The following is an 18,565-nucleotide window of genomic DNA, read 5'->3' as shown; positions in this document are numbered from 1 at the left end:
AAAAGCTCATTCCCTGAAAGAGAAAACAGGCAAATATTGCAACATCCATAGGCACAATGTATGCAGGAGTGGGTTACTCTTGGCCTGAGTTGGCATTTATTTTCTGGGATAAAGGAAGAACTTGTCTTCCTCACACACAATTTACTCCACGGTTTTGCTTCTGTCTTTTCCAGGACCCAGTGCTTCCTCTCGATTGGAAACTGTTTCTGGCCGCGTGTATGTGGTAAGTTTTGCACAGCTAGAGATTCTCCATAAATGGACTCCAAGACAGTTTCTTTTCAAAAGGGGCCAGGTACCTACTCTATCTAATACCTTCCCTCCTCTCCCTTTCATCAGCCTTCCTAAATATGTTTTAAGATGGGCATGAGTTTTTGAGATCTTGCATACTGGTTTCGTTAAGCTTTTGATGAGAATAATGCCATGGCTGGTTGCACTTGCCAGGTGAGTAAATGGAATCTCTCTCTGTATAGCTTTATCAAGAGAAACAGAAAGAATGAATGGAGTTCTACTTGTGTAGAACTTGCCAGCAGATTCTGAGCTGCTCATGTCTTGGAACTTTTTCTTGTCCCAGCAAAATGTGTATCAGAAGCTTCTTGACTAGTACAAAATCGACTTGCACGCCAGATTCTTGTATCCTTACTCTGTTATCTGATCAACTGCTGTTCAGCTTCCTTATCAAGGTGTTTTCCTCACTACTTTGCCTGGCCCTCTGGCTTACTGCTTCCTGCCTATCTTCTGGTCTCTACCCACTTGCCTGGGCTTGTGATTTGTGAGGCAACCTGACTCCAACCTGGGTCCTGGAGCTAGGGGTTATGGCACCGCCTGTGGTTAACCGCTGGCACTATGTGTCTTACTTCTCATCAAACCGCTGGCTTGTGATACCTAACCTTTGCCTTTGTTAGAGTCTCTAGCCAGCTTCTGAAGTCACCTCCTCTCCCAAATACTCAGTGTTGCCTCTCTTTTCTAAGGTCCTGTGCTTCTTTGTCCTATGACACATTCTGCTCTGGAACCAGGCAGACACCATCACCAGCCCTTATTTAATGCACTCTGCATTTCTATTGCCTATTCAATTCTTTGTTTCTCTAACCATACTATAAGGGGTGATTGAAGACGAGTGCTATTTTTGCATCCCTAGAATCTAGGACTGTGCCTAGAATTTAACAGACATATAGGCACCTTTATTGACAAAGGCTTTTAACCTGGACCAGGATGACTCAAGTGATATAGAGTCTAATTCTGGTTTTCTTACTGTGTAATACTGTAATCTTAGGCAAATGACTTGATATTTTTGGTCCTCGGTGTTTTCATTTGCAAAGCAAGGATAATTGTTGGGATGACTTCTAAGATTGCTTTCGGCTTCAAAGTTCTTCAACTCTAATACTCAGAACCTTGATTATGAAATCTTCCAAAATGGTAGGACTCAATTTTCACCCTAAAAGAGGTATCTGGATAGTTCTCACCGTTATTCAAAACTGATTTTCAGAGAAAAGTGATTTTTAAAGTAAATGATCCATATTTTCCTTTCTCACGCCCATTATAATGTTTAGCAGATCAGGCCTTCAATTTTAGGATGAATATAAGAGATGAATCGCCACCTAGTGGACATGTCCCTAGGCAGTGCCCTCCCCTCTGGAACAAGAGGGAGCTTTGTTCTCTCTCTGTAGCCCATGGGTCTTACCCATCGTTTCTCCTTCGTCCACCTGACGCACATCTCAACTTTGTCATTGCTTCTGCTACTAAAAAATCACAGTAATATTCATCTTGGTAAGGGAAAACATGTTTATTTTGACCACATTTGATTTCATTTTTACCTAGTTGTGTTTCACATTCACAGTGCAGTAGGCATTTTAAGGAGAAAAAGATAAGGTCCAGCAAACGTAGACTGGGTCTTTTTAGCCTCTTATCAATCTGGTTTGAAAACAATCCTTGAGCATTCAGAGACGCCTTGGCTAGACAGACAGAAAAGGGATAGTAGAGTTCACATGTCTCCCAAGCACAACTGTCTAGAGAGCCCAGCCTTTCATCCAGTTCTTCACCAAATGTTCAGAGTTTTACAATTTTCCTAGTTTAAAGGAAAACCATTTAGATGCTAATCTAGGGCTTTGGATTAGTAGTTATTTCCGTGTAAAGTGGAATCTTCGCCTGGATAATGTTTTTACTGAGCTTAAGGAAATCTAAGAGACCTCTACTTAAAATGAACAAAAGGATATGATTGTAGTAGGTTTTCTTTCTCCAATGTGGAAAAAAATGTCCCTATGTTCTGTCAATGGAAGTTCAAAGAAGCTTAGGAGAAGATATTCTGGGTTAATGAATGAAATATCAAGTGGATTGCTGCAAATCTTAGCCCAACTTCTGATGCCTCTAAGGTACTTTATTATTCTAGTGCAAGAATTTATTCATTTAACCAGCACTAATGATTCCTTCCAGCAACCCCAGACTGGCCAGCTACTCCTTTAGTAATTGCAACACTGAGGCACTATATTTCTCCAGCCTTCTCCACAATCATTTATTTTTTTCCTTTTTCATCAGTTTTTCTCTGCTACTAAGTACCTCTAGCCAGCTCATGACATTCTGATATTTTAATTTCTGTTTGCTACCCTTCCAACCCAGTGCAAAATTTCTTCACTTCTCTACAGACTTTTAATTAGTCTTTCTCTGAAATCTCTTACTATGTCTAAAAAAACTTTTGAAATTCTCTGAACCTAAAAATAACTCTTCTATTGATTCTAATATCTATTCACACAAGTTCTCTCCAACCCTCCCTCCTCCCTCCCTTTTTTCCTTCCTTCCAAGAAAGTTGTTCAGAGCAGTTCCAACTAAAATACTAATACACTCTCCCTGAGTTCTATAGACATATTTCCCAGTGCCAGTTCTGTAGAGCCTCAGTCCTAACTAAATCATTCAAAGGATTCTGTCAAGATTTCTAGGCCATACTCTTGTATCTCTGCTCTTGAACAGACTTTATAGGCTTGCTCTTCTTACCTGTACCTTCTGGAAGCTGGTATGTAGGTCGATGCAAACAGCCAAATAAGAAGGACCCATTGGGGAAAAAATGAAATTATACACCTAGACCTAGCCTTGATCATGCTTCCCCCTGACCCCAAGGAAAATATTCTGTCATACAGAAGCTGTCCTTGTTCCTTGAGTACATTCATACCCTTAGCAAAATCTCTAAAGAGACCACAAAGACTAATTTCAAATTAATGTACTAATCAATAAGCATATAATAAATATCTACCTATATACATTAGACTATCTTCAGTGTTGAGTAGAAAATAGAAATAAATATAAGGCACAATTCTTGTATTCTCAGAGCTCACATTGTTTGGCAAAACTTACATTTAAATATTTACAAGAAACAGATAAGCAGGCATGTCATAAATCACATCTAATTTTTCTATAGAAATAATGATGGAATTAAAGCTTGTGTTGTTGACCAAGGACTTGATGGTAAACCCTTTATAGAATTAACCACGAGCATTACATTGAATTGAGTTTAATAGTACTTCTGTATGGTATAAATGTTTCTAAAAGGTTCACCAAGAGCTCAAACATAGTATAGTCAGTCCAAACAGTGAACAGACAAAAACAAATATGTCCATATCTTAACCCCTGGAACCTATGAATGTGACCTTATTTAGAAAAAAGGGTCTTTGAACATGTAATTAAGTTAATGGTTTTAAAATGAGATTATCCTGGTTTACCCTGATAATCTCATGACAAGTGTCTTTTTAAGAGACAGAGGAAGAGACACAGACACAAAGGAAAAGGTCATGTGAAGACAGAAGCAGATATTTGAATTTTGTAGCCATAAACCAAGGAACCCCTAGAACCATAAGAATTTGGGAGGGGCAAGGGATGTTCTCCACTAGAGCTTTCAGAGGGAGAGTGGCATTGCCAACACCTTGACTTCTGGGTGTAGACTTCTAGTCTGTAACTAGGAAGATAAGTTTCTGTTGTTCTAAACTATTATGTTTCTTTTAACTGGTTATGGCAGCCACAAGATACAAATACACATGGTGATTAGTTACATGAGGTCTTTTTTTTTTTTTTAATTTTTTTTTGGATGTCTATTTATTTTTGAGAGAGACAGAGACAGAATGTGAGTGGGTTAGGGGCAGAGAGAGAGGGAGACACAGAATTTGAAGCAGGCTCCAGGCTCCGAGCTGTTAGCACAGAGCCCAACGCGGGGCTCGAACTCATGAGCTGTGAGATCATGACCTGAGCTGAAGTCAGACACTCAACCGACTGAGCCACCCAGGTGCCCCTACATGAGATCTTTTTGATGGTCTCATCTTACTTACCATAGTTTCTTGCCTTACCTTTCCTGTAATAAATCAGAAATTAAAGGTAGAGCCATATAGGATTAATTAAATTCAGCAGAGTTTCTACATAGAGTGTGATAGCAGCTTTGAAGAGATGTCTGGGGATGAAAATAAGATTTAGAGACATTTATCCCTGTGTACCTGCTTTGCTCTCACCTTTCCATTTATTCAAAGTTTTAGGTAACACATTAAGGAATTAGGGAATAAGCTTTGGTTCATCTGTTGTCTTCAAACCAAAGTCTGTCTGGCTTCTTGAGGAAAACCCAATTAAAAACTTGTATTGTTTTTCTTACATGTAGCACAGTTCAGAAACAAAATCACAAATCTTTAGAATATCCAAACCAATCCTTTGGGGCACCTTGATCTACTCCAGTGTTACTTGATGGTTTTAGAATCCTTAAAGCTATGCTTGGATTTTATGGCCAAATCATTGTCAAAACTTGATCCTGAATATGCATAATTAAAAGTGTTTGTATTTTAGCCATAAGACTGACTCATTACCAGGTAGTAATTGTTTGTAATCATTAGTCATCTCAGAGGAAACCTAAGGTATGACTTTGAATTAATGAAATTGATTCCTAAGCAATTCTGGGTACATAGTAGGCACTCAGTAAATATTTGTTCAATGCATGAATTTATTTGGCTAAGAAAGCGTGTGACTTCAGGTAGCCCTCTGATCAGGATGTGGGTAATTAAATAAATTAAAGCTGAAGATATCTATAGAAAGTCAGAGACGGGCATAAAATAAAGCCCATTGTATTTCTTTATGCAGAAGAAACAGCTGCAAGTCCCTGGAGAGGCTGGAAGAGTGATGCTACCTGGAGTTAAACCAGAGACAGGGTTGGGACTGGAAGGTGCACTCTCTGTCTTGACGGAGCAGCCACTACTCAGCTCGAGCAAATTATCACCATGCAGAAATTTGAGACTAATCTGCCTTTCATTTCATATTTTCAAGAGAAGCCAGAAATATAGATGAGAACACTTGCCATTTTAAAAGTTGGCAATGAACTCACTCTTTTAAAAAACGCTCTGTGGTGGCCAAACAAAACACATCTGCTGGCCAGATAGGCCTAGAGTCTTCCAGTCTGGGTCTGTACTTCTTAGTATCTTTTCCTTTCTTTACTTCCCTTGGACTTCTCTCTACTTCCTCTTTCTTTCTCTCTCTCCTTTCAGCCTCTTGAATCACTGATTGTCTAGAAACTAATTTCTGGGATAAAAGTTGTAAAGGGCAGAAAGACTGGAGAATTGTATGTATTCTGAATGTCAGAGCAAGGCTTACTTCTGTTTTCAGTCAGAAAACAGACAGGGAGGCAAATAAATGGGCTTTGGATATCATAGATGCTGGGTTTAGTCCATAATCTAACAAATATCTAATCACTGAAACATTATTTAACTTCTTCGGTTCTTAGTTGCACCATCTACAAAAAGGGAATAATTGCACTAATATCCACTGCACCACCATTGTGAAATCAAATGAGACAATAGTTTTAAATGAACCTTATTGATATAAAGGGCTGTAAAGTTATTAATTGTACAATAGTTATTAATAATAAGAGGTTTATTGGTGTGCTGCATGCTTGTTATGGTATGAGAGTTATAATTCACAGAGCACCAGAAATGTGCATAGCCAGAAGTCAAATAGCCATAAATCAAACATGCCATAGTGAATTCTACAAGATAGGGTATAAATTATGTGGTAAAGACTAAAAGTGCTATAAAATTTCAGAGAAGAAGATTGATGACGACTGCAGTAATAAGAGAAAGAGTCTTAGAAGTAGTGAGACTTACACCAGACCTTAAAGGCTACAAAGGATGGTGATAGTGTTACTGGATTGTTTCAGGTGTCAAAACAGATTTAACTTTGGAATTACATTTTTTATGATCTCTGGCCTATGGAAGCACCAAACAGGTTTAGTTATTGGTTTCCCAAACTTTACTCATTCATTCATTCATTCATTCATTCATTCATTCACCTGATCTGGGTTGACATCTCTGTGTGTCAGGTACTTTAATAGGTGCTAGAGATACAATGTCTATGACCTCAGGGAGCTTACCATCAAGATGTTAAGTTTGGGAAATGCTAGGTTAATTGAGATAAAACCTTCTTGGGTTGGGCTATTGTATGTAGGTGTGTGTGTATATATATGTGCATTCAGCTGAAGGATTTCCAGATCTTTCAATATCCTTGAGTCTGGAGATCTAGAGAGAATAGTGTATGGAGACCTCTTTTACAGGTTAGCAATAGGAACTATTGTTTAAATTTAGAGATACTGCACCTGAGGGGTGCCTGGGTGGCTCAGTCAGTTAAGCAACCGACTTCGACTCAGGTCATGGTCTCCCAGTTGGTGAGTTTGAGCCCCGCGTTGGGCTCTGTGCTGACAGCTCAGAGCCTGGAGCCTAATTCAGATTCTGTGTCTCCCTCCCTCTCTGCCCCTGCCCTGCTTGCACTCTGTCTCTTGCAAAAATAAATAAACATTTAGAGATCTTGCACCTGACAAATTGGCTAGAGGTTGAAGACAAAATATTATGCATTTCATTTGAAAATGTAAATATTGACTGTTCAAACAAAAATTTCTCTTATGTTTCCTGACTTTGTCAGACACGATATATAATAATGGTAGCCAATTTGTGGATTACAGAGATATTGGAGGGTATCTATGGCTCATCTAGTCTCAGTAGTTAGTAGGGCTTGTACATATATATGACCACTGTGATTAAGAAAATATAAAACCATTTAAAGCTGTTCAGTCATGTTGTTATTACATACTTTATCAATGTCTGTCATTTATAGAATGTCTATCATGTAGTTGTGTTCATATTTTTTTTATTTTAAGAAAGGATTCTCAGATATACATTATAATACCGACTTACCTTTAAATTTTGACCGTAACTATTTTGCTCTAATGTTTTCTCCTTAAACTGGAACTTCTTCAAAGTTAAGAAAACATTATATTTACCATAGCATTAGAAAGAGTAAAATACTTAGGAATTAATATAGCCAAGAAGGTGAAGGACTCGTGCAATAAAAATGACAAAACATTGCTGAAATAATTAAAGAAGACACAGAAGATTTAATATTGTTACAGTGGTCGTGCTAGCCAAAGTGATCTGTAGATTTAATGCAACTTCTCTCAAAATCCCAATGACGGTTTTTACAGAAAGAGAAAAATCTCAAGGAACCTAGAATAGCCAAAAAATACTGAAAAAGAACAAAGCTGAAGAACTCATACTTTCTGATTTCAAAGCTTACCACAAGGCTATAGTAATCAAAACAGTGTGGTACTGACAGAAAGACAGACATTTCACTCTGTAAAGTGCATGGAGTAGTCGAAACTATTGAGACAGAAAGTGAAATGATGGTTGCCAGGGGCTGAGGGGACAGGGGAATGAGGAGTTAGTGTTTAATGGCTATTGAATTTCATTTTTTCAATATGAAAAGAGCTCTGGAGATGGGTGGTGGTGATGTTTGCACAACAGTACGAATGTACTGAATATCACTGAGCTGTACACTTAAAAATGGTTATTTAAAATAGTGTACTTATGTTATCTGCATTTTGCCACGATCCAAAAACTGGGGAGAAAAGGTAAAAATGATTTTTCAAAAATTATGGTAGAACATTGACTTCGTAGTTGTTAAAGACTTCAGCCTAGGGGCGCCTGGGTGGCGCAGTCGGTTAAGCGTCCGACTTCAGCCAGGTCACGATCTCGCGGTCAGGGAGTTCGAGCCCCGCGTCGGGCTCTGGGCTGATGGCTCGGAGCCTGGAGCCTGTTTCCGATTCTGTGTCTCCCTCTCTCTCTGCCCCTCCCCCGTTCATGCTCTGTCTCTCTCTGTCCCAAAAATAAAAATAAACGTTGAAAGAAAAAAAAAAAATTTAAAAAAAAAAAAAAAAAAATAAAGACTTCAGCCTATACCACTTAAGCTTTCTGTTCTTTCTCACCCTTTACTCTTTACCACTGTTTTTGTTTTGCTTCACCTCAGGGCTTCTGGCACCAAAAAAAGTTAATGTTTGAAGCTCTTGAAAAGCGAGTGCATTTATTTGCAGCCCTTTTGTACATAGTGACAGTATTTTACTTCCCCATTGCCATCCCCAGTCTGAACCTGCATTGAAGGGATTTATTACCAACGAACACCTAGTAGTCAGAGCCTCCTCTTTGCCTCGGGACACTCACCACCTGTGAGAGGCTCCCCCAAAGATTACTCAACCTTCTGGGAACCATTTCACTTCTCCTGAAGGTTTGTCACTTTCCACCCCCACCACCTCAATGTATACATGTCAGCTATTCCACCTGGAGTCTACAATAGTTTTCTCATCTAAATTGGCTTTCATTCTAAACAAATCAAAGATGGAAGGGTTACATGAGGGAACCGGATCCTAAAATGTGCACTAATTAGAACGCTTCATATCCAGAAGCTCACGACCTCTCCTGTCTCTGACTTCCCCTGAAATAATAACCAGTGACTCAGATCAGAGTGTCTCACGGGCTGACGTTCCTTTTGGTTCATTGGAGGGCTGCATTTAGCTTAGACTAACTCCCCAAAGCCAGGAAATATTCTCTTAACAGATGAAGTGTTCTGTTGACACCAGAAAAAATGCAAAGCATAATGTGGTATCTATTCATCAGCCACCAGAGCACCTAAGGCAAGTGGGTTCTTTACAAAACCTATTTGATGAGAATTGCCTGATCAACCATAGGAGAGATAAAGTAGGATAAGTGAACATTCCTTAGAAGTATCTATCTCTTGCAGTTCAGCTGATGTATAATTGTGTTTCTGAGCTACCCAAACCAAATCAATAACGGTCTTCATTTATTATGTTCTTACAGTTGATCAGGTTCAGAACTGAGCAACTCCATAGTCCTTTTTCTTTTCTGATGCTAGTATGAAATAGCATAAAAGCAACTAACTGGCCAAGATAGAGTGATATATCCCTTTTGCTCCTCTTCTCCCTAGATAAATCAGTGAGAAATTGCATTTTCTTATGTTCAACCTACTTGATAATAAAGATCCAAATCCAAATGTCACACAATATAAATAATAGACTAATTATTTGGCATCCAATATAAACTGAAATATTAGGAAGCATGAGATATGACTGTCATTTCATTTAATGGTCGCTTCTTTCTTAGTTTCCTTGGTAATTTAAAGTGTTCACATCATAAGAATGAAGGCATGTAAGAGTTACACTTGTGACCAAGGTAGAATGAAAGAGTCTAGATCTATCCCCTTACCAGAAATTACTGGAAAATTGGACAAAGCGTATTAAACAATGGCTTTAAAGTACCTGGAAGTCAGGTGAGAAAACATAAGAGATACCTGACAGGAAATAAACAAGGTGAGCCCCACCGTTGTCCCAATTTACTGCCAAGAAAGTTTCCAGGCCATAGTGCCATATGTCCAAGCCATGGATGAACTGAAGCTCTCAGTCACTGCTGGTGGTCTTATAAAGGGCTCAGTGACTCTGGACAATTTAACAGTTTCTTTAAGAAGTTAAACATACACATACCATGAGATCCAGTCCTTTCACTCTTATTTGCCCGATAGAATGAAAGCATATGTCCTTAGATTTGTATGTGACTACTCATAGCATCTTTACTTGCAATGGCTAAAAAACTGGACACCAACCAGATGTCCATCAAGAGATGAATGGATAACACACTGATAAAATACATACAACAGAATTCTACTCAACAATTAAAAGGAATAATCTGTTGATACTTACAACAGCATGGATAAATCTCAGAGAAAGAAGCCAGACTAAATACAGTACATACTCCCCTTATATAAAATTCTGGAAAACCCATATTTTTTTTAAATTTTTTAAACGTGTATTTATTTATTTTTGAGAGAGGGACAGAAGAGAGAGACACAGAATCTGACGCAGGCTCCAGGCTGTGAGCTGTCAGCACAGAGCCCAACACAGTGCTGGAACCCACAAGCCACGAGATCATGACCTGAGCCAAAGTCAGATGCTTAAGCCACTGAGCCACCCAGGCACCCTGAAAATATATAGTAATCTATAGATTACTGATAGAAAGAATATCAGTGGTTGGCTGTGAGTGGGGGCAGAGGTGGAGGAGGGGCAGATGACACCGTGACACAAGGAATATTTTGGAGATGATGAATATGTTCATTGTTTTTCCTGGGGCAGTGGTGTCACAGGTGTATGCATATGTCAAAAGTAGCCAAAAATATTGTACACTTTTAATATGTGAAGTTTATTGTGTGTCACTTTAAAGTATGTTTTAAATGTTTGCTATTGTGGTAAAAGATACACGATGGAAAATTTACCATTTTGATCATTTTTAACTGTACAGTTCAGTGACATTAAGTACGTTCATGTTGCTTGTCGCAACCATCACCAGAATTTTTTTCATCTTCCAACTCTGGACACATTATTATGTGTCACTCATATCTCAATAAAGATGCTGGGGGGAGAAGAGGAGCAGGAGAAGGAGAAGCCACCACAAAGTGACAATTTTTTTTTAGCTAGAGGGGCTCCTGGATGGCTCAGTTATTTGAGCCTCCAACTTCAGCTCAGATCATGATCTCACAGTTGGTGAGTTCCAACCTCACATAAGGCTCACTGCTGTCAGCCTGTTAGCCTGCAGCCTGCTTCGAATCCTCTGTCCCCCTCTCTGTGCTCCTCCCCAGCTTGTGCTCGCCCCAAAATAAATAAATAGCAAATAGTTTATGAGACACTAGCCTAATTATTTGTCATGTATAAGAGCTGATTGCACCTCAGGGCCTTGGGCAAAGCCTCCTGTGCATCTGACATCCTCTAGTCCTCACAAGAATCCTGTGAGGTGTAAACAGTGTTACAATACCTATTTTACACATGAATGGACCCAGGAATTCTTTTTGGGGAGAAGAATGAATGAAGTTACTTTTCTAAGTTTGTTTAGCCAGGAAACCGGTGAAGCCATGTTTCAAAGCCAGGCAGTCCCTTGCTATCTCAGCTCCCTGTGTCCGTGGCTCATTTTTCAATGATGACAAAATAGGTGCACTAATGATTTTACTTCATTGTGAGGACTGAGAAGGAAACAAAAGTATCTAAAAATCTAAACCAGCCCGTGTTCTTTCTCATCCTTCATTTTCACCTAATAAGTTTCAGGATATGTAGGTGTCAAGCCCTGCTCCAGAAACTGGGATACAAGTACAAACATGGCCCCTGTGAAGTCTCATGGAGTCCATGAATTGTAGCAATTCTGGGATACATGTAACAGTGCAAGGGCACACAATTTACAGTAGCTATTTTGACAGGCAGCTGGAGCAGGGGTTGGGGTCTAAGCAGGGGATTCACTTCAGAAAATCTTCATGGACTACTGTACATTTAATCCATGTCTTGAAATGTTGTTCCTTTTTTTCTAGATAAACAAAGGTGGGAGACAGGGAAAGAAGTTTGCAAGTTACAGAAATGAAAAATATGAAGGCAAGAAGATGTTCTAAAAGAGCAGATGTTTTCAAAGGTAGAAGCCACAGGGGAATTAACTTTTAAGATGATTTGTTGTAAGGAAAATCATCAGTATTTGAGTTGGAAATTTCTGGAATGTGCAAAGTGTTCATTATGAGCTCATCAGGCTATGGTAATTTCCAGAAATAATTAAAACTGAAACACGTTGTGCTTTGTGGCCAAGAGGTAACAAAAATAGATGAACTTGAGGAGGCTCTCTGTGATATACACTTCAGGTCACGATGTGTGACCTAGGATTGCTAAGTGCATGGTATCTCTAAGTGCTATATCAGTAGGATGAAAACACTTGGAGTCAGGACTAGATTTTACATGGCAACAAGACTGCCTCAAAGCTATTTTAACAAATGAACTGATGTTCATTAAACATGCTTTACAAACTTTAGACTTTCATGAAAATGCCACAAAACCGGTTTTCAAAATCCCAATTTCTCTTTATTTAAGGAAATGGAGCACTTGAAATGCCAAAACTTTTACTGATCAGTTTCCCCTTCCGGAGTCCTATTCTTATGAAATCACTGCCTTGCTTTTGTTGGAAAATTTTAGGTTTGTATTTTTTAGTACCATATAAACAGGGGTTTCTCAGTTATCTTCTCAAATGATTGCTGTTTTTGTTTTTATAGATTATTGACCCAATTTGTAAACATTACGTTAACTTTAGAGAGACCTCCAAAGACAGTTTTTTTTTTAAGGCCAGAATTTCCTCAAGATTTTGAGGTTTCACTTTGTGTTTATTATGACTACCTCTGAGACTGATAGGAGTCTGAGAACATGGGTAACGTTATTACAAAATGTCCCACTGAACTTATTTCAAGAACATTACTATCTGTGAGGCCTAATACCCAAGGCTGATGCTATCATGTTGTTAAGTTTGAAGCATGGTGGGGGGGGGGGGTGGGGAGGGGGAGGTAAAAGGAAGCATTTAATGGAATAAAAGCAATGAAACAAAACACCAATTGATTTCTCTGTGTTCTTGCGTAAAACGGAATGAGGTTGAAGACAAATTATCAAAATAAAAATAATATGTCCCCAGAACTGAATTTATCAGAATGTCCGGGATGGCAAGGATTTACAGAGCACTTTTCTAAGTCCGAGGCCACACAAATGTGGTAAGTAGTTTTGCCACACACTTCCCCCTCCCTCCCTTTTTTTTTTTTTTTTTTAAAGGAGGGTGGGAGCAGGGCAGTTCTTGTTCTGTTCAGCTTCAGTTTAGTAAAGAAGAAAGAAAATAGTAGTAATAAATGGGCCCCTATCTAAATAGTAACAACTTCCTGGGAAAGTTACAATATTCTTTGGAAATTCAGTTGCAGCCTATCATGGGAATATATGATTTATATAGAGACATAGAAGGTATGTGGTACATGGAAAAGTAGCAATGGCTGCTTGAGGTACTGTCCTTCCTCTCTGAATTTTACTTTTCTCTTCTGTGAAACTAGAATAATAATACCTCCTTTTCAAAGTTATCATGAAGATATGCTTGGCCTACATTAGGTGCTTAATGATTGGTGGCTATTATGACTATTATTTTTGTTGTTGTCATTATTATTTTTATTACTAGTATAATCGTATTTGGAAAATGAAATAGAGAAATTTAGAGTTCATCTGAGATTATGGTATCTTTTGGACCAATACTACCCTGGAAGCAAAATATTTTGGTTTCCATAACAGGGGGCTAGTATAATGATTAGATTTGTCACCAAAATAGAAGTTAAAAATTAATGCCAGCACTGTGCATTTACTTTAACCAACGACAACATCCTTTTTAAAATTTAACGGTGGTTGTCCTATTCAATTTAGAAACTACTATTGGCTGCAAACTTTTTGAGTGTAACTTTACCCAGCATTTTAGGTTAAAATTGTTCTAAAACTATTACTTCAAGATGGCTACCAGCACTGCCCCAGGCCAGCCACCGGCAGCCAAGGGAGTCCAGCACACCCAGGGATCTTTGCCTGAGGCCCCAAGTCCTCCTGCACTTTTACTAATTACAACGTGGGATATAGTAGATAGTGTAAGGTTTTGTTTATATTAATTAATACAGCAATAGGTATGGGTAGGGAAACTTCTAAATCAGTAAAGAATGCTTGCTATAAGACTATTCCGTTTCCAGGGCACCTGGGTGGCTCCATCCGTTAAATGTACAACTTCAGCTCAGGTTCAAGCCCTCATGGGGCTCTGTGCTGACAACTCAGAGCTTGGAGCCTGCTTCCTACTCTGTGTCTCCCGCTCTCTCTGCCCCTCCCCTCTCTCTCTCTCTCTCTCTCTCTCTCTCTCTCTCTCTCAAAAATAAATAAAACATTAAAAAAATTTTTAAAAGACTATTCTATTTCCTATGGAACATACTTGCACAAAAGGAAAAAAATTGACTTTTCAAGGAAGTGGAAAACTTTTGAGAATATTAAACTATAAATCCCAGGGTGTTTTTAGAAAAGTATCTCTTAGATGTGTGGAGACAAAATTCAGTTTTGCAATTGCTAGTATTATGACGTGTGTTTTAGAACAACTGGCAGATAATTGCAGAATGTTTTTGCGAATCATTTAAATATAAAATGTTGACACTATTTTTCTTAAAGCTGCAGAGCTGATATATGTATAGCCTACTGATAAAATAATACTTTCTGATTGTTTTCTTCTTACAGATTAATTATCTCAATCATCACTTAACTATATCTCCCAATTTAAGTGCAATTTTAATTTTTTTTTCAACGTTTATTTATTTTTGGGACAGAGAGAGACAGAGCATGAACGGGGGAGGGGCAGAGAGAGAGGGAGACACAGAATCGGAAACAGGCTCCAGGCTCTGAGCCATCAGGCCAGAGCCCGACGCGGGGCTCGAACTCGCGAACCGCGAGATCGTGACCTGGCTGAAGTCGGACGCTTAACCGACTGTGCCACCCAGGCGCCCCTTAAGTGCAATTTTAATTTGAAGTGAACCCTTCAAAAAAAATGAATCCCTAAATATCAAGTGTTTTAAACAAACTAAATTTAAATCCTATATCTAATCTTTCTTTCATTAAAAAAAAAAGTTTCTAGTCATTTAAGTCAAAATTGGACCTTCCAAATGGAGTTGCTGTGTACCTATTTCCATCCTGAAACCACACATTTGGCTCACAAATCAAGTAATTATGTGTACAAAGGGATCTGGGAAGTGCAATCACTTCACTGGCACATGTAAGTAAAATATGGATGCTCAATTTCCATCGTAATGCATGCAAATGATAGACCCACACACACACAGGCATTATAACTGCCCCTACGCACAGCCTGTCACTTTGGCTTTTGAATTTAAAGAGATATCCTATTCCTCTGAGCATGTTGAACAACATTCAGCAGAATTCTCTCCAATTCTATTTTTGTTTAAATCTCTTACGTTCATTTCTAAGTAAGCAAATATTGAATGTGGGTACTTAACATTTTTTTTTATCTTTTGCCTGAGAATGTTGATATATTACTGTATTTCATTTTATAGTAAAACTGGTGTATTATCTCCCTTGGGTTCTATAATCCTTGTAGGGCTTCAGATTTACTATGATTTACTAAAAGGATGTCCTAACCTTCTTGACACTCCCTGTCCTCATCTGAGAAATGGTACACATTCATGGCTGCCATGGACAGAACAGAGGCTGTCCACCGTGCAGTGCGAAAGATGCTTGCACAACTCTACACAATAGCTCAGCTCTATCAGTTAAGATATAGGTCTTCTCTTTGTAACAGAGGCTCAAAATTAGAGTGACTTAACAAGCCGTAAGTTTATTTCTCTCTCAAAAAACAATCTGATTAAATGTAAGCAGATCAACAGGTCAACATTGGCATGGCAAACATTCAGTGCCCGTGAGTACTCCCTCTCTCTTGCTTTTCTGCCATCCCTCTGCTGTTGCCCTTATACACGTGATCCAAGAAAGCCACCTGGCACATCGACATTTTAGGCAGCAGGATGAGGGAAGAAGGGAAGAGGGACCATGTTGCCATCCTTGAAGGACATGTCCTAGAAGTTGTTCACATCATTTCCTCCCCTGTCTTGTTGGCAAGAAATGAATCATGTGGTCTTTCCTGCCTGCAGGAGAATCTGGGAAATGTTGTCATTTTTCCAGTAGTGATGATTCAAGCATTCTAGGACAGATATGTGACATAGTGAGCAGACATGTAGTTGGGGGAAGTATATTGATTATATTTCCTTATTTTCTATATTCCTGATGCACTGACATTTAGAGCCTTAATCAAGAGACTACCCTTCCTGGAGCTAGCTAATTCTTAGAAATAGCGAACAACTCTCCTGGGAGTGTGCTGTCAATATACAAACCCACCAATCCAGAGCCCACACCCCCAACCAACTCCTTTATCAAGCTCATACACCAAGCCAGTACCCGCCCCAGAACTCCCCAGGGCCAGGTACCAGACTACTAGAGACCATCTCTGTAGCCCAAAGACTGCCAAAACCATTCAAACTATCCAATCCTAAAGTTTTCAGTGTAGCTACCCTGTCTCGCCCATAACTTGCCAAGCATAAAATAAAATAAAATAAAATAAAATAAAATAAAATAAAATCTAATAATAGACTTTGGGCCATGCTCTGCTTTCACTCCTGGCTCCTGACCATTCCTGTCCTTCTCCGTGTGGCCCTTTGTGACATGCAATCCATCTATTTCTAGAGATCTGTGAATGCAGACTACTTCCTTCATGATGATCATTTCCATATCTGATGTCTTACAATATCTAATGAAAACAAACGCTGGGTACATTTCCAACTTGGGGAACAACTAGAAGTCTCTGTCAGAAGGCCTATTATAATCTTCCACATATACTGCACAGTGATTGTTCCAGGATTAAGTGTCTAGTGAATACTAACTTTGTAACTTTGTAAATACCAACATTCTGTACAAATATAAAGACAGTTATTCAATCCAAGAGTAAAAATATCTTGAATAGGAATATTTAGCTTTTAACATTAATTGTGTCATGCAGTTGAAATAATAACCTTCATCTCAAACTTTTATTCGGATTTAGTAAACACTGTCAGAGGAATGGCCAGGGTTGGAGATATGAATGATGAAATCTCATCCCAGTAGTTGGTGGCAAAGGGGCAAATAGAAACTAGATCCCCCAAGTTTTAGAAACTTTCCAGTCTTCTTGTCTTTATTTGGTTGATGGTATTGATGGTGGAAATTTCTACCATGAATTACAAAATTTTACTTGGTTTTCATTTTTACTACCTTTAATTTTTATCATTGAGCACCCAAGTGGGAAAACTGAAAAGATAGATTCTTCCACTTTGTTGCCTGTAAGTATTAACACTGAAAAGAGAGTTTTGTCTTATCCAAACTATTTCTCAGCTGTTGAACTTCAAATGCCACACTTATTACAAGGAAAAATCTCCCAGTAAAAACTGTAACAAAAAATATAATACAATTAGTTCATATGACATAAGTGGTCATGTGGTCAACAAACTTACTGCCTATGACTAGTGGACTTTTTTATATTACACATTCCTGGGTTTCAGTCACAGAAAATTCTAATTTAGTAAGTGTGAGGAAGGGCTCAGTCATCTGCATTTTTACAAGCATCACCAGTAAGTTTTTTTAAATATACATTTACATTTCTTTGGTAACACCTTTGAGATAATAATTCGCATACCATACAATTCACCCATTTATGTTACATGCTTTTTATTATATTCACAGTTATGCATCCACCAACACTAACATAATCCAGACCATTTTTATTACCACAAAAAGAAATACCACACCCATTAGCAGTCAACCCCATATCCCCTTACTCCTAGACCATACCCCATAGCCCTAGGTAGCCCTATTAATCTACCTTCTGTTTCTATAGATTTGCCTTTTCTGGACATTTCATATAAGTGGAATCATACGATATGTGGTCTTTTGTGTCAGGCTTTTTTCTCTTATGTGGTCTTTTGTATCAGGTTCATCAATGTTGTAGCATGTCTCGGTACTTCACTCCTTTTTATTGCTGAATAATATTCCCTTGCATGGATATACCATAATTTGTTTATTCTTTCATCAGCTGATAGACATAGAAGTTGTTCCCATTTTTGGAACAGTGCTACTAGGAACATCTGTGTGCACGTTTTTATGGTGACATATGTTTTCATTTCTCTCAGATATATATCTAAGAGTGGAATTGCTAGGGCAAATGGGTAACTTTGAGAAACTACCAGACCATTTTCCAAAGTGGCTGCACCATCTTACATTCCCACCAACAGTGTATAGGTTTCTAAACTCTGCGTATTCTCACCAACGTTTGTTGTTATCTGACATTTTGGTTCTAGCCATCTTGGGGCACCTGGGTGGCTCAGTCGGTTAAGCATCTGTCTTCGGCTCAGGTCATGATCTCGCAGTCTGTGAGTTAGAGCCCCGCGTCGGGCTCTGTGCTGGCAGTTCAGAGCCTGGAGCCTGTTTCAGATTCTGTGTCTCCCTCTTTCTCTGACCCTCCCCCGTTCATACTCTGTCAATCCCTGTCTCAAAAATAAATAAACATTAAAAAAAAAAAATTGATTGTAGCCATCTTAGTGGGTGTGAAGTGGTATCTATCTCATCATGGTTTTGAATTGTATTTTCCAGATGGCTAATGACACTGAGCACCTTTCATGTGTTTACTGCTTATTTGTATATCCTCTTTGGAGAAATGCGCATTTATACACTTTGTTCATTTTTAAAAATTAGGTTGTCTTTTCGTTATTGAGTTGGAACAGTTCTATATCTCTTCTAGATCAAAGTTTCTTCTCAGATATATGATTTGAAAAAATTGTG

At 38.6% G+C, this 18,565-nt stretch overlaps 1 protein-coding gene across 1 annotated transcript in view; it reads left to right on the top strand.

Annotated features, from left to right (window-relative positions):
- XRCC4 (X-ray repair cross complementing 4) overlaps nucleotides 1-15,014 on the top strand; it is a 304,053-nt gene extending 289,039 nt beyond the window's left edge. Inside the window, exons 9-12 of the transcript XR_015248246.1 lie at nucleotides 174-223; nucleotides 11,695-11,792; nucleotides 12,828-12,903; nucleotides 14,819-15,014. The gene's annotated coding sequence lies outside the window, so the exon portion shown is untranslated. The remainder of the gene's footprint in view (nucleotides 1-173; nucleotides 224-11,694; nucleotides 11,793-12,827; nucleotides 12,904-14,818) is intronic.
- Nucleotides 15,015-18,565: the final 3,551 nt, after the last annotated feature.

This window comes from Puma concolor, chromosome A1 (assembly GCF_028749965.1).
Source record: "Puma concolor isolate L17-30 chromosome A1, mPumCon1.1.hap2, whole genome shotgun sequence".
Classification (NCBI taxonomy): domain Eukaryota; kingdom Metazoa; phylum Chordata; class Mammalia; order Carnivora; family Felidae; genus Puma; species Puma concolor.
This window is presented reverse-complemented; position numbering and strand designations above follow the sequence as displayed.